The following is a 23,949-nucleotide window of genomic DNA, read 5'->3' on the forward strand; positions in this document are numbered from 1 at the left end:
ATAAAGTCACTTCTTCTGGACCTCTGGTCTCAGTTTCCTCCCTATGACAAAAGATGGCTGGGATCGATGTTCCCTGAGGCTATGTCACCTTTGGCACATCTATAGTTCTGGTCCATGTGGGCTTCAAGAGGAAACCATCGCCTTGGCTTCTTCTTCTTTACATATACATATATATTATTTATTATTAAAGTGTATATATATGTGTATGTGTGTGTGTGTGTGTGTGTGTATATATATATACTTTAAGTTCTGGGATACATGTGCAGAACATGCAGGTTTGTTACATAGGTATACACATGCTATGGTGGTTTGCTGCACCCATCAACCCGTCATCTACATTAGGTATTTCTCCTAATGCTATCCCTCCCCTAGCTCCCCACCCCCTGACAGGCCCCAGTGTGTGATATTCCCCTCCCTGTGTCCATGTATTCTCATTGTTAAACTCCCGCTTATGAGTGAGAACATGCAGTGTTTGGTTTTCTGTTCCTGTGTTAGTTTGCTGAGAATGATGGTTTCCAGCTTCATCTATGTCCCTGCAAAGGACATGAACTCATCCTTTTTTATGGCTGCATAGTATCCCATGGTGTGTATGTGCCACATTTTCTTTCTTTTTTCTTTGTTATTTAGTTTTTATTTCATAATCATAAACTTAACTCAACTCTGCAATCCAGCTAGGCATGGGAAAGAACAAGGAAAACGTGGAAGCCAAAGGGAACTGCAGCGAGAGCACAAAGATTCTAGGATACTGTGAGCAAATGGGGTAGAGGGGTGCTCTCCTGAGCTACAGAAGGAATGGTCTGGTGGTTAAGATAAAACACAAGTCAAACTTATTCGTGCTGTCCACAGTCAGCAATGGTGATCTTCTTGCTGGTCTTGCCCTTCCTGGACCCAAAGCACTCCATGGTCTCCACAATATTCATGCCTTTTTTACACTTTGCCAAAGGCCACATGCTTGCCATCTAACCACTCAGTCTTGGCAGTGCAGATGAAAAACTGGGAACCATTTGTGTTGGGTCCAGCATTTGCCATGGACAAGATGCCAGGACCTGTGTGCTTTAGGATGAAGTTCTCATCTTCAAATTTCTCCCCATAGATGGACTTGCCACCAGTGCCATTATGGCATGTAAAGTCACCACCCTGACACATAAACCCTGGAATAATTCTGTGAAAGCAGGAACCCTTATAACCAAATCCTTTCTCTCCAGTGCTCAGAGCATGAAAATTTTCTGCTGTCTTTGGAACCTTGTCTGCAAACAGCTCGAAGGAGACACGGCCCAAGGGCTCGCTGTTGACGGCAATGTTGAAGAACACGGTGGGGTTGACCATGGCTAGTAGTATAGGATTTTCCTCGGTGGCAGCGTCTGCAAAGCTGTGCCACATTTTCTTAATCCAGTCTATCATTGATGGGCATTTGGGTTGGTTCCAAGTCTTTGCTATTGTGAATAGTGCTGCAATAAGCATACATGCGCATGTGTCTTTATAGTAGAATGATTTATAATTCTTTGAGTATATACCCAGTAATGGGATTGCTGGGTCAAATGGTATTTCTGGTTCTAGGTCCCTGAGGAATCATCACACTGTCTTCCACAATGGTTGAACTAATTGACACTCCCACGAACAGTGTAAAAGCGTTCCTATTTCTCCATATCCTCTCCAGCATCTATTGTTTCCTGACTTTTTTTTTCTGATTTTTTTTTCTTTATTATACTTTAAGTTCTAGGGTACATGTGCACAAGGTGCAGGTTTGTTACATATGTATACATGTGCCATGTTGGTGTGCTGTACCCATTAACTCGTCATTTACATTAGGTATATCTCTTAATGCTATCCTACCCCCCTCCCCATTCCCCACAATAGGACCCGGTGTGTGATATTCCCCTTCCTGTGTCCAGGTGATCTCATTGTTCAATTCCCACCTATGAGCAAGAACATGTGGTATTTGGTTTTCTGTTCTTGTGATAGTTTGCTGAGAATGATGGTTTCCAGCTGGATCCATATCCCTACAAAGGACACGAACTCATCCTTTTTTATGGCTGCACAGTATTCCATGGTGTATATGTGCCACATTTTCTTAATCCAGTCTGTCACTGATGGACATTTGGGTTGATTCCAAGTCTTTGCTATTGTGAATAGTGCCGCAGTAAACATACGTGTGCATGTGTCTTTACGGCAGCATGACTTATAATCCTTTGGGTATATCCCCAGTAATGGGATGGCTGGGTCAAATGGTATTTCTAGTTCTAGATCCTTGAGGAATTGCCACACTGTTTTCCACAATGGTTGAATTAGTTTACAGTCCCACCAACAGTGTAAAAGTGTTCCTATTTCTCCACATCCTCTCCATCACCTGTTGTTTCCTGATTTTTTAATGATTGCCATTCTAACTGGTGTGAGATGGTATCTCATTGTGGTTTTGATTTGCATTTCTCTGATGGCGAGTGATGATGAGCATTTTTTCATGTGTCTGTTGGCTGTATGAATGTCTTCTTTTGAGAAGTGTCTGTTCATATCCTTTGCCCACTTTTTGATGGGGTTGTTTGTTTTTTTCTTGTAAATTTGATTGAGTTCTTTATAGGTTCTGGATATTAGCCCTTTGTCAGATGAGTAGATTGCAAAAATTTTCTCCCATTCTGTAGGTTGCCTGTTCACTCTGATGGTAGTTTCTTTTGCTGTGCAGAAGCTCTTTAGTTTAATTGGATCCCATTTGTCAATTTTGACTTTTGTTGCCATTGCTTTTGGTGTTTTAGACATGAAGTCCTTGCCCATGCCTATGTCCTGAATGGTATTACCTAGGTTTTCTTCTAGGGTTTTTATGGTTTTAGGTCTAACATTTAAGTCTCTAATCCATCTTGAATTAATTTTTGTCTAAGGAGTAAGGAAAGGATCCAGTTTCAGCTTTCTCCTTATGGCTAGCCAATTTTCCCAGCACCATTTATTAAATAGGGAATCCTTTCCCCATTTCTTGTTTCTCTCAGGTTTGTCAAAGATCAGATGGCTGTAGATGTGTGGTATTATTTCTGAGGACTCTGTTCTGTTCCATTGGTCTGTATCTCTGTTTTGGTACCAGTACCATGCTGTTTTGGTTACTGTAGCCTTGTAGTATAGTTTGAAGTCAGGTAGCGTGATGCCTCCAGCTTTGTTCTTTTGGCTTAGGATTGTCTTGGCAATGCGGGGACTTTTTTGGTTCCATATGAACTTTAAAGCAGTTTTTTCCAATTCTGTGAAGAAAGTCATTGGTAGCTTAATGGGGATGGCATTGAATCTATAAATTACCTTGGGCAGTCTGGCCATTTTCACAATATTGATGGATTCTTCCTATCCATGAGCATGGTATGTTCTTCCATTTGTTTGTGTCCTCTTTTATTTCACTGAGCAGTGGTTTGTAGTTCTCCTTGAAGAGGTCCTTTACATCCCTTGTAGGTTGGATTCCTAGGTGTTTTATTCTCTTTGAAGCTATTGTGAATGGGAGTTCATTCTTGATTTGGCTCTCTGTTTGTCTGCTACTGGTGTATAAGAATGCTTGTGATTTTTGCACATTGATTTTGTATCCTGAGACTTTGCTGAAGTTGCTTATCAGCTTAAGGAGATTTGGGGCTGACACAATGGGGTTTTCTAAATATACAATCATGTCATCTGCAAACAGGGACAATTTGACTTCTTCTTTTCCTAACTGAATACCCTTTATTTCTTTCTCTTGCCTGATTGCCCTAGCCAGAACTTCCAACACTACGTTGAATAGGAGTGGTGAGAGAGGGCATCCCTGTCTTGTGCCAGTTTTCAAAGGGAATGCTTCCAGTTTTTGCCCATTCAGTATGATATTGGCTGTGGGTTTGTCATAAATAGCTCTTATTATTTTGAGATACGTTCCATCAATACCGAATTTATTGAGAGTTTTTAGCATGAAGGGCTGTTGAATTTTGTCAAAGGCCTTTTCTGTATCTATTGAGTTAATCATGTGGTTTTTGTCTTTGGTTCTGTTTATATGCTGGATGATGTTTATTGATTTGTGTATGTTGAACCAGCCTTGCATCCGAGGGATGAAGCCCACTTGATCATGGTGGATAAGCTTTTTGATGTGCTGCTGGATTCGGTTTGCCAGTATTTTATTGAGGATTTTTGCATCGATGTTCATCAGGGATATTGGTTTAAAATTCTCTTGTTTTGTTGTATCTCTGTCAGGCTTTGGTATCAGGATGATGTTGGCCTGATAAAACGAGCTGGGGAGGATTCCCTCTTTTTCTATTGATTGGAATAGTTTCAGAAGGAATGGTACCAACTCCTCCTTGTACCTCTGGTAGAATTCAGCTGTGAATCCGTCTGGTCCTGGACTTTTTTTGGTTGGTAGGCTATTAATTATTGCCTCAATGTCAGAGCCTGCTATTGGTCTATTCAGGGATTCAACTTCTTCCTGGTTTAGTCTTGGGAGAGTGTAAGTGTCCAGGAAATTATCCATTTCTTCTAGGTTTTCTAGTTTATTTGCGTCGAGGTGTTTATAGTATTCTCTGATGGTAGTTTGTATTTCTGTGGGGTCAGTGGTGATATCCCCTTTATCATTTTTTATTGTTTCTATTTGATTCTTCTCTCTTTTCCTCTTTATTAGTCTTGCTAGCGGTCTATCAATTTTGTTGATCTTTTCAAAAAACCAGCTCCCAGATTCATTGATTTTTTTTGGAGGACTTTTTGTGTCTCTATCTCCTTCAGTTCTGTTCTGATCTTAGTTATTTCTTGCCTTCTGCTAGCTTTTGAATGTGTTTGCTCTTGCTTCTCTAGTTCTTTTAATTGTGATGTTAGGGTGTTAAATTTAGATCTTTTCCAGCTTTCTCTTGTGGGCATTTAGTGATATAAATTTCCCTCTACACACTGCTTTAAATGTGTCCCAGAGATTCTGGTATGTTGTATCTTTGGTCTCATTGGTTTCAAAGAACATCTTTATTTCTGCCTTCATTTCATTATGTACCCAGTAGTCATTCAGGAGTAGGTTGTTCAGTTTCCATGTAGTTGAGCGGTTTTGATTGAGTTTCTTAGTCCTGAGTTCTAGTTTGATTGCACTGTGGTCTGAGAGACAGTTTGTTATAATTTCTGTTCTTTTACATTTCCTGAGGAGTGCTTTACTTCCAACGATGTGGTCAGTTTTGGAATAAGTGTGATGTGGTGCTGAGAAGAATGTTCTGTTGATTTGGGGTGGAGAGTTCTGTAGATGTCTATTAGGTCCACTTGGTGCAGAGTTGAGTTCAATTCCTGGATATCCTTGTTAACTTTCTGTCTCGTTGATCTGTCTAATGTTGACAGTAGGGGTGTTAAAGTCTTCCATTATATTATATGGGAGTCTAGGTCTCTTTGTAAGTCTCTAAGGACTTGCTGTATGAATCTGGGTGCTCCTGTATTGGGTGCATATATATTTAGGATAGTTAGCTCTTCTTGATGAATTGATCCCTTTACCATTATGTAATGACCTTCTTTTTCTCTTTTGATCTTTGATGGTTTAAAGTCTGTTATATCAGAGACTAGGATTGCAACTCCTGCTTTTTTTTTTTGTTTTCCATTTGCTTGGTAGATCTTCCTCCATCCCTTTATTTTGAGCCTATGTGTGTTTCTGCGTGTGAGATGGGTCTCCTGAATACAGCAAACTGATGGGTCTTGACTGTTTATCCAATTTGCCAGTCTGTGTCTTTTAATTGGACCATTTAGTCCATTTACACTTAAGGTTAATATTGTTATGTGGAACTTGATCCTGTCATTATGATATTAGCTGGTTATTTTGCTCGTTAGTTCATGCAGTTTCTTCCTAGCATCGATGGACTTTACATTTTGACATGTTTTTGCAATGGCTGGTACCTGTTATTCCTTTCCATGTTTAGTGCTTCCTTCAGGATCTCTTGTAGGGCAGGCCTGATGGTGACAAAATCTGTAAGCATTTGCTTGTCTGTAAAGGATTTTATTTCTCCTTCACTTATGAAACTTAGTTTGGCTGGATATGAAATTCTGGATTGAAAATTCTTTTCTTTAAGAATGTTGAATATTGGCCCCCACTCTCTTCTGGCTTGAAGAGTTTCTGCCAAGAGATCTGCTGTTAGTCTGATGGGCTTCCCTTTGTGTGTAACCCGATCTTTCTCTCTGGCTGCCCTTAACATTTTTTCCTTCATTTCAACTTAGGTGAATCTGACAATTATGTGTCTTGGAGTTGCTCTTCTCGAGGAGTATCTTTGTGGTGTTCTCTGTATTTCTTGAATTTGAATGTTGGCCTGCCTTACTAGGTTGGGGAAGTTCTCCTGGATGATATCCTGCAGAGTGTTTTCCAGCTTGGTTCTATTTTCCCCGTCACTTTCAGGCACACCAATCAGACGTAGATTTGGTCTTTTCACATAATGCCATATTTCTTGGAGGCTTTGTTCGTTTCTTTTTACTCTTTTTTCTCTACACTTCTCGTCTTGCTTCATTTCATTCATTTGATCTTCAATTGCTAATACTCTTTCTTCCAGTTGATGGAGTCGGTTACTGAAGCTTGTGTATTTGTCACGTAGTTCTTGTGTTATGGTTTTCATTTCTATCAGTTCTTTTAAGGTCTTCTCTGCATTGATTATTCTATTTATCCATTCATCCTTTCTTTTTTCAAGGTTTTTAGTTTCTTTGCGCTGGTTATGTAGTTCCTCCTTTAGCTCTGAGAAGTTTTATCGACTGAAGTCTTCTCTCAACTCATCAAAGTCATTCTCCGTCCTGCTTTGTTTTGTTGCTGGCGACAAGCTGCGTTCCTTTGGAGGGGGAGATGTGCTCTGATTTTTTGAATTTCCCGCTTTTCTGCACTGCTTTTTCCCCATCTTTGTGGTTTTATCTGCCTTTGGTCTTTGATGATGGTGATGTACTGATGGGGTTTTGGTGTGGGTGTCCTTTCCGTTTGTTAGTTTTCCTTCTAACAGTCAGCACTCTCAGCTGTAGGTCTGTTGGAGTTTGCTTGAGGTCCACTCGAGACCCTGATTGCCTGGGTATCAGCAGTGGAGGCTGCAGAAGATAGAATATTGCTGAACAGCGAGCGTTGCTATCTGATTCTTGCTCTGGAAGCTTTGTCTCAGGGGTGTACCTTGCCGTGTGAGGTTTGAGGTTTCAGTCTGCACCTAGTGTGGGATGTCTCCCAGTTAGGCTACTCAGGGGTCAGGGACCCACTTGAGCAGGCAGTCTGTCCATTCTCAGATCTCAACCTTCGTGCTGGGAGATCCACTGCTCTCTTCAAATCTGTCAGACAGGGGCATTTCCCTCTGCCGAGGTTTCGGCTGCTTTTTGTTTAGCTGTGCCCTGTCCCCAGAGGAGGAGTCTACAGAGGCAGGCTGGCCTCCTTGAGCTGTGTTGGGCTCCACCCAATTCGAGCTTTCCAGCAGCTTTGTTTACCTACTTAAGCCTCAGCAATGGCAGGTGCCCCTCCCCCAGCCTTGCTACCGCCTTGGAGTTAGATCTCAGACTGCTGTGCTAGCAATAAGGGAGGCTCCATGGGCTTGGGACCCTCCGGGCCAGGTGTGGGATATAATCTCCTGGTGTGCCATTTGCTAAGACCCTTGGTAAAGCGTAGTATTAGGGTGGGAGTTTCCCGATTTTCCAGATGTTGTGTGTCTCAATTTCCTTTGGCTAGGAAAAGGAATTCCCTTCCCCCTTGCACTTCCCAGGTGAGGCAATGCCTTGCCCTGCTTCAGCTCTCGCTGGTTGGGCTGCACCTGCGGACCAGCGCCAACGACCTGACACGCCCCAGTGAGATGAACCTGGTACCTCAGTTGAAAATTCAGAAATCACCCATCTTCTGGGTCGCTCACACTGGGAGCTGGAGCAGTTCCTATTCAGCCATCTTGGGCACGCCCTCTGTTTCCTGACTTTTTAATGATTGCCATTCTAACTGGCATGAGATGGTATCTCGTTGTTGTTTTGATTTGCATTTCTCTAATGACCAAAGATGATGAGCTATTTTTTCATATGTTTGTTGGCCGCATAAATGTCTTCTTTTGAGGAGTGTCTGTTCATATCCTTTGCCCACTTTTTGATGGGGCTGTTTGTTTTTTTTCTTGTAAATTTGTTTAAGTTCCTTGTAGATTCTGGATATTAGCCCTTTGTCAAATGGATAGATTGCAAAATTTTTCTCCCATTCTGTAGGTTGCCTGTTCACTCTGATACAGATGATAGTTTCTTTGGCTGTGTAGAAGCTCTCTAGTTTAATTTGATTCCATTTGTCAATTTTGCCTTTTGTTGCCATTGCTCTTGGTGTTTTATTCATGAAGTCTTTGCCCATGCGTATGTCCTGAATGATATTGCCTAGATTTTCTCCTAGGGTTTTTATGGTTTTAAGTCTTACATTTAAGTCTTGTCTTTTTCTTTTTTTTTAAAATTATTATACTTTAAGTTCTAGGGTACATGTGCACAATGTACAGATTTGTTACATAGGTATATATGTGCCATGTTGTTTTGCTGCACCCTTCAACTCATCATTTACATTAGGTATTTCTGCTAATGCTATGCCTCCCCCAGTCCTTCACCCCCCAACAGGCCCCAGTGTGTGATGTTCCCCTCCCTGTGTCCATGTGTTCTCTTTGTTCAGCTTCCACTTATGAGTGAGAACATGTGGTGTTTGGTTTTCTGTCCTTGTGATATTTTGCTGAGAAGGATGGTTTCCAGCTTCATCCATGTCCCTGCAAAGGACATGAACTCATCCTTTTTTGTGGCTGTATAGTATTCCATGGTGTATATGTGCCCCATTTTCTTCATCCAGTCTATGTTTGATGGATATTTGGGTTGGATCCAAGTCTTTACTATTGTGAATAGTGCTGCAATAAACATATGTGTGCATGTGTCTTTATAGTAGCATGATTTATAATCCTTTGGGTATATACCCAGTAATGGGATTGCTGGGTCAAATGGTATTGCTGGTTCTAGATCTTTGAGGAGTCGCTACACTGTCTTCCACAATGGTTGAACTATTTTACACTCTCACCGACAGTGTAAAAGCATTCCTATTTCTCCACATCCTCTCTAGCATCTGTTGTTTCCTGACTTTTTAATGATCACCATTCTACCTGGTGTGAGATGGTATCTGATTGTGGTTTTGATTTGCATTTCTGTGATGACCAGTGATGATGAGCATTTTTTCATATGTCTGTTGGCTGCATAAATGTCTTCTTTTGAGAAGTATCTGTTCGTATCCTTTGCCCACTTTTTGATGGGGTTGTTTTTTTCTTGTAAATTTAAGTTCCTTGTAGATTCCGGATATTAGCCCTTTGTCAGATGGCTAGATTGCGAAAATTTTCTCCCATTCTGTAGGTTTCCTGTTCACTCTGATGATAGTTTCTTTTGCTGTGCAGAGGCTTTCAGTTTAATTAGATCCCGTTTGTCTGTTTTGGCTTTTGCTGGCATTGCTTTTGGTGTTTTAGTCATGAAGTCTTTGCCCATGTCTATGTCCTGAATGGTATTGCCTAGGTTTTCTTCTGGGCTTTTTATGGTTTTAGGTCTTACATTTAAGTCTTTAATCCATCCTGAGTTAATTTTTGTATAAGGTGTAAGGAAGGGATCTAGTTTCAGCTTTCTACATATGGCTAGCCAGTTTTCCCAGCATGATTTATTAAATAGGGAGTCCTTTCCCCATTGCTTGTTTTTGTCAGGTTTGTCAAAGATCAGATGGTTGTAGATGTATGGTGTTATTTCTGAGGCCTCTGTTCTGTTCCATTGGTCTATATATCTGTTTTGGTACTAGTACCATGCTGTTTTGGTTACTGTGGCCTTGTAGTCTCATTTGAAGTCAGGTAGCCTGATGCCTCCAGCTTTGTTCTTTTTGCTTAGGATTGTCTTGGCTATATGGGCTCTTTTTTGGTTCCATATGAAATTTAAAGTAGTTTTTTTCTAATGCTGTGAAGAAAGTCAATGGTAGCTTGATGGGGATAGCATTGAATCTATGAATTACTTTGGGCAGTATGGCCATTTTCACAATATTGATTCTTCCTACCCATGAGCATGGAATGCTTTTCCATTTGTTTGTGTCCTCTCTTATTTCCTTGAGCAGTGGTTTGTAGTTCTCCTTGAAGAGGTCCTTCATATCCCTTGTAGGTTGTATTCTTAGATATTTTATTCTCTTTGTAGCAATTGTGAATGGGAGTTCACTCATGATTTGGCTCTCTCTTTGTCTATTATTGCGGTATAGGAATGCTTGTGATTTTTGCACATTGATTTTGTATCCTGAGACTTTGCTGAAGTTGATTATCAGCTTAAGGAGATTTTGGGCTGAGATGATGCGGTTTTCTAAACATATAACCATGTCATCTGCAAACAGAGACAATTTGGCTTCCTCTTTTTCTATTGGAATACCATTTATTTCTTTCTCTTGTCTGATTGCCCTGGCCAGAACTTCCAATACTATGTTGAATAAGAGTGGTGACAGAGGGCATCCTTGTCTTGTGCTGGTTTTCAAAGGGAGTACTTCCAGCTTTTGCCCATTCAGTATGATATTGGCTGTGAGTTTGTCATAAATAGCTCTTATTATTTTGAGAAACTTTCCATCAATACCTAGTTTATTGAGAGTTTTTAGCATGAAGGGGTGTTGAATTTTATTGAAGGCCTTTTCTGCATCTATTGAGATAATCATGTGGTTTTTGTCATGGGTTCTGTTTATGTGATGAATTATGTTTATTGATTTGCATATGTTGAACCAGCCTTGCATCCCAGGGATGAAGCCGACTTGATCATGGTGGATAAGCTTTTTAATGTGCTGCTGGATTTGTTTTGCCAGTATTTATTGAGGATTTTCACATCAATGTTCATCAGGGATATTGGCCTGAAATTTTGTTTTTTGTTGTGTCTCTGTCAGGTTTTGGTATCAGGATGATGCTGGCCTCATAAAATGTGTTAGGGAGGAGTCCCTCTTTTTCTATCATTTGGAATAATTTCGGAAAGAATGGTACCAGCTTCTCTTTTTACCTCTGGTAGAATTCAGCTGTGAATCCGTCTGGTCCTGTTTTTTTTTTTTTTTTTTTTTTTTTTTGGTTGGTAGGCTATTAATTACTGCATCAATTTCAGAACTTGTCATTGGTCTATTCAGTGATAGGACTTCTTCCTGGTTTAGTCCTGGGAGGGTGTATGTGTCCAGGAATTTATCCATTTCTTCTAGATTTTCTAGTCTTTTTTGCATAGAGGTGTTTGTAGTATTCTCTGATGGTAGTTTGTATTTCTGTGGGATTGGTGGTGATATCCCCTTTATCATTTTTTATTGTGTTTATTTGATTCTTCTCTCTTTTCTTCTTTATTAGCCTGACTAGCAGTCTATCTATTTTGTTAACCGTTTCAAAAAATCAGCCCCTGGATTCATTGATTTTTTGAAGGGTTTTTCACATCTCTATCTCCTTCAGTTCTGCTCTGCTCTTAGTTATTTCTTGTCTTCTGCTAGCTTTTGAATTTGTTTGCTCTTGTTTCTCTAGTTCTTTTAATTGTGATGTTAGGGTGTCAATTTTAGATCTTTCCTGCTTTCTCCTGTGGGCATTTAGTGCTAGAAATTTGCCTTTAAACACTGTTTTAGCTGTGTCCCAGAGCTTCTAGTATCTTGTGTCTTTGTTCTCATTGGTTTCAAAGAACTTATTTATTTCTGCCTTAATTTCATTATTTACTCAGTAGTCATTCAGGAGCAGGTTGTTCAGTTTCCATGTAGTTGTGCGGTTTTGAGTGAGTTTCTTAATCCTGAGTTCTAATTTGATTGCACCCTGGTCCAAGAGACTGTTATAATTGGTCCATTCTTTTGCATTTGTTGAGGAGTGTTTTACTTCCAATTATGTGGTCAATTTTAGAATAAGTGCGATGTGGTACTGAGAAGAATGTATATTCTGTTGATTTGGGATGGGGAGTTCTGTAGATATCTATTAGATCTGCTTGGTCCAGAGCTGATTTCAAGTCCTGAATATCCTTGTTAATTTTCTGTCTCATTGATTCATCTAATATTGACAGTGGGGTGTTAAATTCTCCCACTATTATTGTGTGGGAGTCTAAGCCTCTTCATAGGTCTCTAACAACATGCTTTATGAATCTGGGTGCTCCTGTATTGGGTGCATATATATTTAGGATAGTTAGCTCTTCTTGTTGCATTGATCCCTATACCATTATGTAATGCCCTTCTTTGTCTTTTCTGATCTTTGTTGGTTTAGTCTGTTTTATCAGAGACTAGGATTGCAACCCTTGCTTTTGTTTTTCTTTCCATTTGCTTGGTAAATATTCCTCCATCCCTTTATTTTGAGCCTATGTGTGTCTTTGCACATGAGATGGGTCTCCTGAATACAGCACACCAGTGGGTCTTGACTCTATCCAATTTGCCATTCTGTGTCTTTTAATTGGGGCGTTTAGCCCTTTTACATTTAAGATTAATATTGTTATGTGTGAATTTGATCCTGTCATTATGATGCTAGCTGGTTGTTTTGCCCGTTAGTCAATGCAGTTTCTTCATAGTGTCTATGGTCTTTATAATTTGGTATGTTTTTGCAGTGGCTAGTCCAGTTGTTCCTTTCCACGTTGATTGCTTCCTTCAGGAGCTCTTGTAAGGCAGGCCTGGTGGTGACAAAATCTCTCAGCATTTGGTTGTCTGTAAAGGATTTTATTTCTCCTTTGCTTATGAGGCTTAGTTTGGCTGGATATGAAATTCTGGGTTGAAAATTATTTTCTTTAAGAATGTTGAATATTGGCCCCCACTCTCTTGTGGCTTGTAGGGTTTCTGCAGAGATATCTGCTGTTAGTCTGATGGGCTTCCCTTTGTGGGTAACCTGACCTTTCTCTCTGACTGCCCTTAACCTTTTTTTTTTTTTTTTTTTTTTTTTTTTGACAGAGTCTCGTTCTGTCACCGAGGCTGGAATGCAGTGGCACAATCTTGGCCCACTGCAAGCTCCACCTTCCGGGTTTACATCATTCTCCTGCCTCAGCCTCCCAAGTCGCTGGGACTACAGGCACCTGCCACCACACCTGGCTAATTTTTTGTAATTTTGATAGAGACAGGATTTCACCATGTTAGCCAGGATGGTCTCAATCTTCTGACCTCGTGATTGGCCCACCTCGGCCTCCCAAAGTGCTGGGATTACATGCATGAGCCACTACACCTGGCTGCCCTTAACATTTTTTCCTTCATTTCAACCTTGGTGAATCTGGCGATTAGGTGTCTTGGGGTTGCTCTTCTTGAGGAGTATCTTTGTGGTGTTCTCTGTATTTCCTGAATCTGAATGTTGGCCTGTCTTACTAGGTTTGGGGAGTTTTCCTGGATAGTATCCTGAAGAGTGTTTTCCAACTTGGTTCCATTCTCCCCATCACTTTCAGGTACACCATTCAAACATAGGTTTGGTCATTTCACACATGCCCATGTTTCTTGGAGGCTTTGTTCATTCCTTTTCATTCTTTTTTCTCTAATCTTGTCTTCATACTTTATTTCAATAAGTTGGTCTTCAATCTCTGATATCCTTTCTTCTGCTTGATTGATCCTACTATTGGTACTTGTGTATGCTTCACGAAGTTCTTGTGCTGTGTTTTTCAGCTCCATCAGGTCATTTATGTTCTTCTCTAAACTGGTTATTCTAGTTAGCAATTCTTCTAACCTTTTTCCAAGGTTTTTAGCTTCCTTGCATTGGGTTAGAACATGCTCCTTTAGCTTGGAGGAGTTTGTTATTACCCACCTTCTGAAGCCTACTTTTGTCAATTTGTCAAACTTATTCTCTTACCAGTGTTGTTCCCTTGCTGGTGAGGAGTTGTGATTCTCTGGAGGAGAAGAGGCATTCTGGTTTTGGGAATTTTCAGACTTTTGCGCTGGTTTTTCCTCATCTTCATGGATTTATCTACCTGTGGTCTTTGATGTTGGTGACCTTTGGATGGGGTTTCTGTGTGGATGTCCTTTTTGTTGATGTTGATGCTATTCCTTTCTGCTTGTTAGTTTTCCTTCTAACAGGCCCCTCTGCTGCAGTTCTGCTGGAGTTTGCTGGAGGTCCACTCCAGACCCAGTTTGCCTGGGTGTCACCAGCAGAGGCTACAGAACAGCAAAGATTGCTGCCTGTTCCTTCCTCTGGAAGCTTCGTCCTAGAGGAGCATCTGCTAGATGCCAGCTGGAGCTCTCCTGTATGAGGTGTCTGTTGATCCCTGCTTGGAGGTTTCTCCCAGTCAGGAGGCATGGGGTTCAGGGACCCACTTTAGGAGGCAGTCTGTCCCTTAGCAGAGCTCTAGCACTGTGCTGGGAGATCCACTGCTCTCTTCAGACCTGGAAGGTAGGAACGTTTAAGTCTGCTGAAGCTGTGCCCATAGCTGTTCCTTTTCCTAGGTGCTCTCTACCAGGGAGATGGGAGTTTTATCTATCAGCCCCTGACTGGGGCTGCTGCCTTTCTTTCAGAGATTCCCTGCCCAGGGAGGAGGAATCTAGAGAGGTAGTCTGGCTACAGTGGCTTTGCAGAGCTGCAGTGGGCTCCACCCAGTTAGAACATCCCAGTGGCTTTGTTTACACTGTGAGGGGAAAACCACCTACTCAAGCCTCAGTAATGGCGAACTCCCCTGCCCCCACCAAGTTTGAGTGTCCCAGGTTGACTTCAGACTGTGCTGGCAGCGAGAACTTCCAGTCAGTTGATCTTAGCTTGCTGGGCTCCTTGGGGGTGGGATCCGCTGAGCTAGACCATTTAGCTTCTCGGCTTCAACCCCCTTTCCAGATGAATGAACGGTTCTCTCTCGCGGGCATTCCAGGCACCACTTGGGTATGAAAAAAAAAAAAAAAAAAAAAAAACCTCCTGTAGCTAGCTCTGTGTCTGCCCAAACAGCCAGTTTTGTGCTTGAAACCCAGGGCCCTGGTGGTATAGGCACCTGAGGGAATCTCCTGGTCTGCTGATTGCGAAGACTGTGGGAAAAGCATAGTGTCTGGGTGGGAATGCACTGTCCCTCACGGCACAGTCCCTCAGGGCTTCCCTTGGCTAGGGGAGGGAGTTCCCTGACCCCTTGCACTTCCCGGGGGAGGCGACATCCCACTCTGCTTTGGCTCACCCTATGTGGGCCGCATCAACTCTCTAACCAGTCCCAGTGAGATGAGCTGGGTACCTCAATTGGAAGTGCAGAAATCACCTGCCTTCTGTGTTGATCTCGCTGGGAGCTGCAGATCAGAGCTGTTCCTATTTGGCCATCTTACCAAATCTTCACGCCTTGGCTTCTTTGCATGCTGAACCTTATGTCTTGCCCCTACCTCTTGGAACTTTTTGGATTTTTGCTGTGAGTAGGTCCTTCTCCTCTCTCTTCTGAGCTATTGCAGAACTTCTAACCAGCCCTCTATCTCGAAACTTTTCTCTTGCATGCCTTGCCAAAATATCACTCTGCTTATATACTCCCTTCTTCAAGAACTTTCAAGGGCTCCCAATTAGAAACAAATCAAAGCCCCAATGTACTGGTATGATGCTAAATGCTTTCTGGGAGCCAGCTCCATGTGTGGGCCCTTGCCCAGATCATGGCTTGACCTCACTTATCACCTCTTCTTAATTGCACCCTTCCTAGTGACTTTAAGAAAGATATTCAGTTTTGAGGAGTGTGATACTGCCTCAAGGGCAGAAAATGTCTGGTGCTTTGCTTCTGGGGACAATTACTCCTCTGCCCCCTTTTGCATCAGCAATCTGCTCACTTTTGGGACATTCAGTCTGGAGAGAGGGTCCGAGGCTTGTGATTCATTCTATAATCTCAGAACAAATGGATGAAAGGATCTGGGTCTAAAATCAGAAAATGAAATTGAATGCAAATTTGCAAAGTCCTTAGAAATTTTTTCCAGTCCAGTTCTGGGCTGCAGCAGGAGGGTGGGGATGAGGGGGAGGAAAGGGGTGTCCCCAAGGAGCTGAGTGAGGAATGGAGGGCTAAGTGGAGGCAGATGAGCTGGCATACCGCAGTCACCTCAGGGAGCAGGCAGCGCTGCGATGAATAGAGATGGGGCTTGACATGCCAAGAGCGCAGTTGGGTTAAATGCAGGGTTAACAGTGACCTAGTCACCATTTCACCCTCCCCATAGGAGAGGAAGGCTCTGTCTGCCACCTCAGCCATGGGGAAAAAAGCCATTTTGATGGTTGGATCTGAGCCACGGGGTACATCAGCAACTGGCCTGGGAGACACGTTGTGGCTGCGTGTGACTGTCAATCCTCCCAGGGTAGGGAGGTGATAATAGATTGCTGTCTGCAGGCTCTTCGGCAACTCCCCGAACTGCCTGCAGCCAAGCTTCAGAATCTGTTGGGGTTGCAGAAGAGGCCTGGGGGCCTGATTTCTCCCCTGTCTGGGAAGCTGGATACACAGAAAACAACAGTGGAATGGGAGACACAGCTCTGTTTCCTTTATTGCTGGGCTGATTGATCCTGGCCTGCAGACTGATGACTCTTCCCAGGGTCCTCTGCCCTCCCCCAGGGAGCAAGCTGTGGGCAACCTTTCCCACAGTTACTTGTGGGCAGAGCTGCCATGTCCACAGCTCCAGATAAAGCAAATCTCAAAACATACAATGGGAATGGTGTCTCCATGTGCAATACGGCAGCCCTATCCTTTGGTAACCCGTTCCTTCAGTAATGTTCTACACGCAGGAGAGGCATTATTTTTTTACCTTTAAGGAGTCAGTTGGCCTCAGCATCCTGCCATGGTCTAGCTTGTGCACAATTATAAAACAGAAGTTCCCAGCTTCTTCCTCTTCCCACTTGTCCCTATTATGGGATAAGGGTGCATGCACCTGGTTGCTGATGTAGGTCCCACTGCCCACTATGTAACTGTAACAATAGTTCAGAAGAGTACCATAGGACCACAGAAAGACAACAGTCTGCCTTCTGAAATAAAAATCATATATGTTTACCATTCAATTAAAAGAATAAATCTATACATCGAACCCAGAGTAATCCACAGTGTGTTGCGCTAAGTCTAACTGTTCTTCATCATACAATTAATAGGACCCCCAACTACTTGCTTAGCCCATGTAACCCCGGGAAGAGTCTCTCCTCTCTGCTAGACCTTCTTCTTCCAGGCTTCCCAGAGGGGTGTGGAGAAGGGCTGTGAGGTCCTGTCTCTTAGGTATAAGGGCCTTCATTGATACGTGATGTCTACCAGGTGCTTGGCAGGGAGGTGGGAGGCATATGCACTATATATGTGCCCTTTTCATCTCTTGGGGCTGCATGCCTTTGGCTTGCTCTCTTGCTTAGGCCCCTGCTCAAAGGTCCTGCTAGACCCAGGCTTTTGTCAGTGGGTGATGTTTGAGGAAGTCTGTTTTCTCAAAGACTTGGAAGGCTGGCTTTTTCCTTTAGCTGTTTCAGCAGTGCCTCCTCTCACTTGGGCACTTGATTCCCAACTGTGGCTGGTCCAGTGTAGGGAGGGGTGCTTTAGTTTCCTTTGGGGGCAGGATGAATTCTTTTCTGATGGGGTTGGGGCTAAAAATGGACATTCCATTGGAAGGATGAAGAGATGCAATATACTTCCTGTGAAATACCATTAACACAACCTCTCACCCACCACCCCCCATTACTGCGGCAATTTAGAGGCTATTCCAGGTCGATAATTTCATGTCCGATATTGAGTATGTTACAACAGTGGTGATCAATAGATTAATCCGAGCTGAGAAATTAATGGTGGACAACGGCCTTCATGTGATAGGCTGGTCAGAGAGCATTATATTGCCTTAACTTTTACTTTTGAAAAAAAAAGTTAATGTAGATTTTATTCAAATACCACATACAATGAAAAGTGCATATAACATACACGCCCATTTGATGAATTGTCACAAACTGAGCATGCCCACGTAATGACATCTAGATGGAGAAAGAGACTGTGACCAGCACCTCAGAGACCCCTTGTTCCCCTTTCTAGTCCCTACCTGCCTCGGGGGTAAGCACGATCCTGACTTCTACAACAGAGCATTGGAAAAGTTTCCTGCTCTCGAAGTACATCTAAATGGAGCCATACACTATGAGCTCTTTCATGTCTGATTCTTTTGCTCAGCATAATGTGTGCGAGCTCCATTCCTGTTGCTGAGCATTGTAGTTGGATCATTCTCATGTTGGTATAGGATTCTCTCGCATGAACACACCATGATTTATTTACCCTTTCACTGTTCATGGGCACTGGGGTGGTTTGCAGGTATCTGGGCGGGGGGGAATATTACAAATAGCCCTGGGCTGAATACTTTTTGTGCATGTCTTTTGGTAAGCTCGTGAACACATCCCACTTAGTACATACTTAGGAGTAGAGTGGTGGGGTCATAGGGTATACCAACATTCAGTTTTAGTTGAACTTTTAAAAATCATGAAAACATTATTTAAGATTAAGAAGCATTATGAAGATAGAAAATTATGTACCGGCATAGTACAAAATACCCACGAACCTACCATGGAGGTTAGACAAGTGTTCACATTTTGCCAAATTTGCTCTTTCACATATTAAAAAAATATAAAATTTGAAATATAGCTAAAACTCCATCTCCTCTTCCCTTTTTCTAGATCAGTATCCTTTGTTTAGATCAGTATCATCCTGGGGCTGGTGTATCATCCTCTGCTCGGTTTAGACTTGGACTACATCTGTATGAATCCAGAAACCATATACACTACAAAAAGGTAGCATCTTGTTCATGGTCTTTTGTAATTTGCGCTTTTTTTTTCACTTGACATTATTTGTTTGCAACAGCAGAGCAGCAGAAACCTCCTTAGTGCCCCACCATAGACGGTTGATTCCACTGATGGCTATTGACACCTATCAACATGTAGAAATATGGAACATGTAAATGTGTGTTTTGATTTTTTTTTTTTTTCTGTTCTTTGGCAGGCTAGCTGGGAGAGGTGTGTGTGTGTGTGAGAGAGAGAAAGAGAGAGGAAGAGAGCTTGGATTATGAGTGTAGGATTATGTGTGTGTGTGTGTGTGTGTGTGTGTGGCTCTGCCCTCAGGCTCCTGGCTGCCTTTGCTTGCACATGCTGTCAGCTAAGCGGTGGCTGCAAGTCTAGAGGACCTGGCAGGACCTGCCCCACCTCTGAGGCACAGTTCTTAGTGAGACCATCTGCTTGGTTGTTGGCTAAATTGGGTCAAGAGCCCATGCTTCATTCCCTCAGCCCTGGCCAGGTTGGTCTATATCTCGGGCTCCTGTTGTTAGGGGCAGGCTATTGACAGTTATGTCCAGGACAGAATGGCCCAGTCCCAGGGTTTTTCAATCCACCATAAATATGGGTAAGAGGAGGGTCACATGCTGAAGAATGGGAGCCTTATCCACATCTTGGCTATGCAGGTGGATCTTTGTTGGTGAGGTCGCCAAGTGTTGCACACATTGCTGGATTCCTTGTGCCAGGCCTGTGGGCCCATTCCCAACATCAGGGGGCTCTGCTGCCGATAGCTGCAACCTCCTCAAAGGTATGGAGAGCTGGCGGTGTCTAGGAATTTTCTGTCCCCCTTCCTACCCCTGTGCCCCACCCCAGGGTACCCATAGCCAGTGACTGATGGGGAGTTAAAAACCCAGCTCCATTGCCTGGAGGCAGGACAAACTCTGGGGTGCAATTTACCCTCCAGAGGCCCCCTGCCAGATAAGGATGGGGTGGGACTTTGAGTTTGCACCCATGATTGCCTTGCTCCATTTTCCTGTTCTACTCGTCCATCCCTTACTGGTTCCTCCTGGGAGTGCCTCCTTACTAACTCACCTGCCCCCAAACCCTTGACTCAGCACCACTTCTGGGAGAACATGATGCATGCGGCCATAGTCTGTCCTCCTCTCCTATCTCTCCCCTCCCCTCCTTCACAGGGCAAACTAGGGTCCTGGAGCCAGGCAGACCCAGGTTCTAGCCTGCTTCCACCTGCGAGAGTTTTCTCATGTTTCTTAGCCTCTCTAAGCCTCAATATCCTCATCTGAAACATGGGGCCACTAAAATAACTCACATCAGAGGACTTCGTGAGGATTTAATGAGGTAATGCATCGAAAGCACTTAGCAGACATACAGTAATCACTTAAATGGTAGCTCCCGGGGTTGTAATGAGAATTAAGAATATAATGTGTATCAGATGCGCCTGGCACTTAGGAGATGCTCAATGTATTTTCACGCCTTTTCTCTCTCTCTTTCAGGGCATCCAGTACAGGTACTTACGGTTAATTTTTTATGCGATGAACAGGCAACATAGCAGGACTGATCAGGCTGCAAGCATCCAGACGGCAAAAGAATAAAAAGACAAATGTTAAAGAAATGTAAGATGGTGACCCTCCACATAACTCACTTCAGGGAGTCATTTGTTGACTCTTTATTTGTATGTTTCCCCCAATAAAAGTTTTAATTAAAAAATATCCAGACCCTGGGGACTCAATGATAAATTTGAGCACAAAGCTCCTTGGAGAACATGTCTTGGCTAAATACACAGAGCAGATTATTATTATTTATTATTATTTCCATTCCAAGAAATGGCGAACATTCTTCTGCACTTTGCTTAGTGATTTGTGGCTTCTGCAACTCTGGTCCCTGCTATCGGGAGAGAAGAGTGATGCCTTTTAGCTTTTAGAGATGCCCCGGGTTTGTGCTAATGGAGGGGAAGCAGGCCTGCTCTGCACAGCTGTCTCTGCTCCTCATTTATTACTGCGGCGCTTTACCTCCCTAGGGCCTCTTCCGTTTCCAAACCAAATAATTCAGACCCCGTTGTTTACGTCGGCAGAGGGATCAAGGTTACACCCACAGTAACATGGAGAAAAGCAACCCAGAAGCTTCGCCCCAAGTCCTGCTCTGACTTGGGAGCAGCTTGCCAAGTTATTCTGAGCCCTGGGAATTACCTTCTGGGCTTGGGAGCTCCAGGCCTCTGAACTGCGGAGTGATTTACGTGCCCAAGAGACCCCTCTTCTATTTTGGATGGTTCCTTGTCTGGAGTCCTCCTCTACGCTGGCCAGATGGAATCCTCAAGCAGTGGGGAAATTGAGGCTGGGAGAGAGAGGCAGGAGAGACATGTTAGAGACAGGAGAGAGAAAGCGAGAAGAAAGACTTGTCAGAGAGGGAGGAGAGACATGAGAGAGGCAGAGAGAGAGGAGAGATGTGAGAGAGAGAGGAAGAAAAGACATGAGAGAAAGAGACAGGAGAGATGTGTTAGAGAGACACAAAAGACATGAGAGAGAAAGAAGAGATATGTTAGAGAGAGAGACAGAAAAGACAAGAGAGAAAGAGGAGAGATGTGAGAGAGACAGGGAAAGAAAAGACGAGAGAGAGAGAGACAGGAGAGATATGTTAGAGAGAGAGACAGACAGAAAAGACATGAGACAGGAGAGACATGTTAGAGAAAGAGAGAAAGAAAATACCTGGGAGAGAGGAGAGACTTGTTAGAAACAGACAGGAGACACAGACAGAGATAGGAGAGGTGTTAGACTGAGACTGACAAACAGAAAGAAGAGACCTGTGAGAGAGAGAGACAGGATAGACATATTAGAGAGAGAGAGAGAGAGAGAGAGAGAGAAGCCATGGTCACTCAGGGCAGATGAGAGGCAGTGAGGATGGCTGCATCAAGGAGCAGGAGGATAAGGAGGAGCAGGAGCAGGGTGCAACCAGGCCTGCCCTTGCTACACACCCCTCTTCTCTCTCTCCCTCCTTCTTCTTTAGCTCCATCAGAGACATCCTCTTCCTTTCTGCTCAAGCCCCGATATCCCAGAGAAAGCTCCCCAGACCACTGCTGTGGTTTGGGTCCCACCAGAAGCAGAGCATGGAGAGGGATTTGAATGTAAATTATTGTTCAGCAGGAGATGGCAGGAAAAGCCAGTAGGGGAGTGAAGAATTGAGGCAGGGAAGGGAAGGAGCCAACAAAGGGTGTGTTATCAAGTCAGTTAGCAGTGTGGGCAAATGGGGCTTGATCCCGCTTGGAGCTCTGGGAGACTGTAGGCGATACACCTTAGAGTTATCTCAACCGATGGAGGAGCTGGGCTGTCAGTCATTGGTTGAAAGCTGCTCCCGGGGAGAGGTCATTAGGCTTCTAGAAATTCTAGCCTGCTGCAGACAGAGGCATGGTGGGCTCTGATAGCCGCAAGGCTCTCAGACAGATGTCCAGTGCTGACGATTGGAAGTTAGGGCCAGAAAACAAGGATGTGTAAAGCCTGGGTGAGTGTACGCAAGACATGATGACTTCTGTACCAACTCAGAATTATATTTCTTGCCTGTGTGCTCATAATCTGGATTTTAAAAACACTACTTTCCTTTTTTAAAGAGTTCTCTGAGGAACAGTGGCTCCAGGAAATGCTCCATGAGCAGAGTCAAGTCCTGGGATCAAGAGATTTGGGGATCTGCAGTATTCTATATCACCTTTTGGGCAGTCACGGTGTACATGAGCCCTGTGTTAGTCTGTCTTCATGCTGTTGATAAAGACGTACCCGAGACTGGGCAATTTACAAAAGAAAGATTTAATTGGACTTATAGTTCCACATGACTGGGGAAACCTCACAATCACGGTGGAAGGCAAGGAGGAGCAAGATACATCTTATGTGGATGGCAGCAGGCAAAGAGAGAGAATGAGAGCCAAGTGAAACGGATTTCCCCTTATCAAACTATCAGATCTCGTGAGACTTATTCACTACCATGAGAACAGCATGGGGGAAACTGCGCCCACAATCCAACCATCTCCCATCGAGTTCTTCCCACAACATGCAGGAATTACGGAAGTACAATTTAAGATGAGATTTAGGTGGGGACCCAGAGCAAACCATATCAAGTCCTTTCAAAGCTTTATGATGTTTTTCAGTAACAGAACCTTGTTGGTTTTGCTTACCTAGAGTTTCTCAACTGGAATGGCCAATGAACACTTATTTTGCTGGAGCCTGCAACTTACTTAAGCTCTGTGGACCTAGCGTTCTGCGAACACCCAAGAAAGCACAGGTTTAGCAAACTGGTCAATGTCATGTCTTGTGAATTTCCCTATGTTGTCACTTTACACAAAATGGGTGTTGTGGGAAGGAGTTGGCACCTAGTGAGGTTTCATCTAAGGAGCCATTTAGGGAACTCAAATGTCTGGCTCAAGGAATAGAAGCCTCAGGGGAGATGGGACAACTGCCTGTGAATGTTCCAAACATCACAGGAAGCTACATTTCAGCTCCAAGTCAGACAGAGATGTTTTTCTCACATAGAGAACTGAAAAGACATGGTTGCCTGCATGGTCAGGCTCTGAGTCCCCGGTCACTGGGCTTGCTTCAGCAGAGGCTGGGTCTGTCGAGAATAGAGCAGGGGCCCTCTGGCCTTGGGTGGGAGTTGAGCCAGGAACCTTTAGGCTCTTCCCATCTCTTAGATTCACTGTGCTAGGCTTGAAGGCATTGATGCCCTGCTAGACGGGGAGCTACTTGAGAGATGGGTTGTGTTCTACATTTCTTCATATTTCCCCAGTGTCTGGATTGATTCTAGGCATATAGTGGTCCACCAACAAAAATTATTGAAGGGATGGATGAATAGGTGGATGGATGGATGCAGAGATGGATAAATGGATGAATCAGAGAGGGATGGATGGATTCATGGATTGATGGATGAATGAATTAGCTTCTGGGGGGCCCATTGGCAAAGCTGCACTTTGGCAGGGCTGATGTTGAAATCTCCCACACCCACAGACTGTGTTCAGTCCAAGCATCATAAGTCTAGGAGACATATGATGATAATAGCTATGAGTTTCAGAGTATAATTTTGTTCCAGCCACTGTCCAGTTCTTTCTCATGCAACCCTTGCCGCATTTCTATGAGGTGGGTATCACCACGGGGATCATTTCCTTGATGAGAAAATTGAGGCTTAGAGAGGTCACCAGGCTGGACAGTGGTGAGGATGGATTTGGTTCAGGCCTGCCGGACTCCAAGGCGGAGACCAGAACCATCCTCATCGCCACCTCAGAAACACTTTACTGCCTCACGCAGCCCACATGGCTCCTATTTCCTGGGCAGGGCATAAGGAGGATTTTTACCAGTAGTTACAAGTGGGGAAAGAGGTCTGAGAGAGAGCGAGTGGCTTGTTTGTTTGGGAA

The 23,949-nt window shown here is 43.5% G+C and overlaps 1 pseudogene; it reads right to left on the reverse strand.

Annotated features, from left to right (window-relative positions):
* Nucleotides 1-726: 726 nt before the first annotated feature.
* On the reverse strand, nucleotides 727-1,341 carry LOC103231804 (peptidyl-prolyl cis-trans isomerase A pseudogene; annotated as a pseudogene).
* Nucleotides 1,342-23,949: the final 22,608 nt, after the last annotated feature.

This window comes from Chlorocebus sabaeus, chromosome X (genome assembly GCF_047675955.1).
Source record: "Chlorocebus sabaeus isolate Y175 chromosome X, mChlSab1.0.hap1, whole genome shotgun sequence".
NCBI lineage: Eukaryota > Metazoa > Chordata > Mammalia > Primates > Cercopithecidae > Chlorocebus > Chlorocebus sabaeus.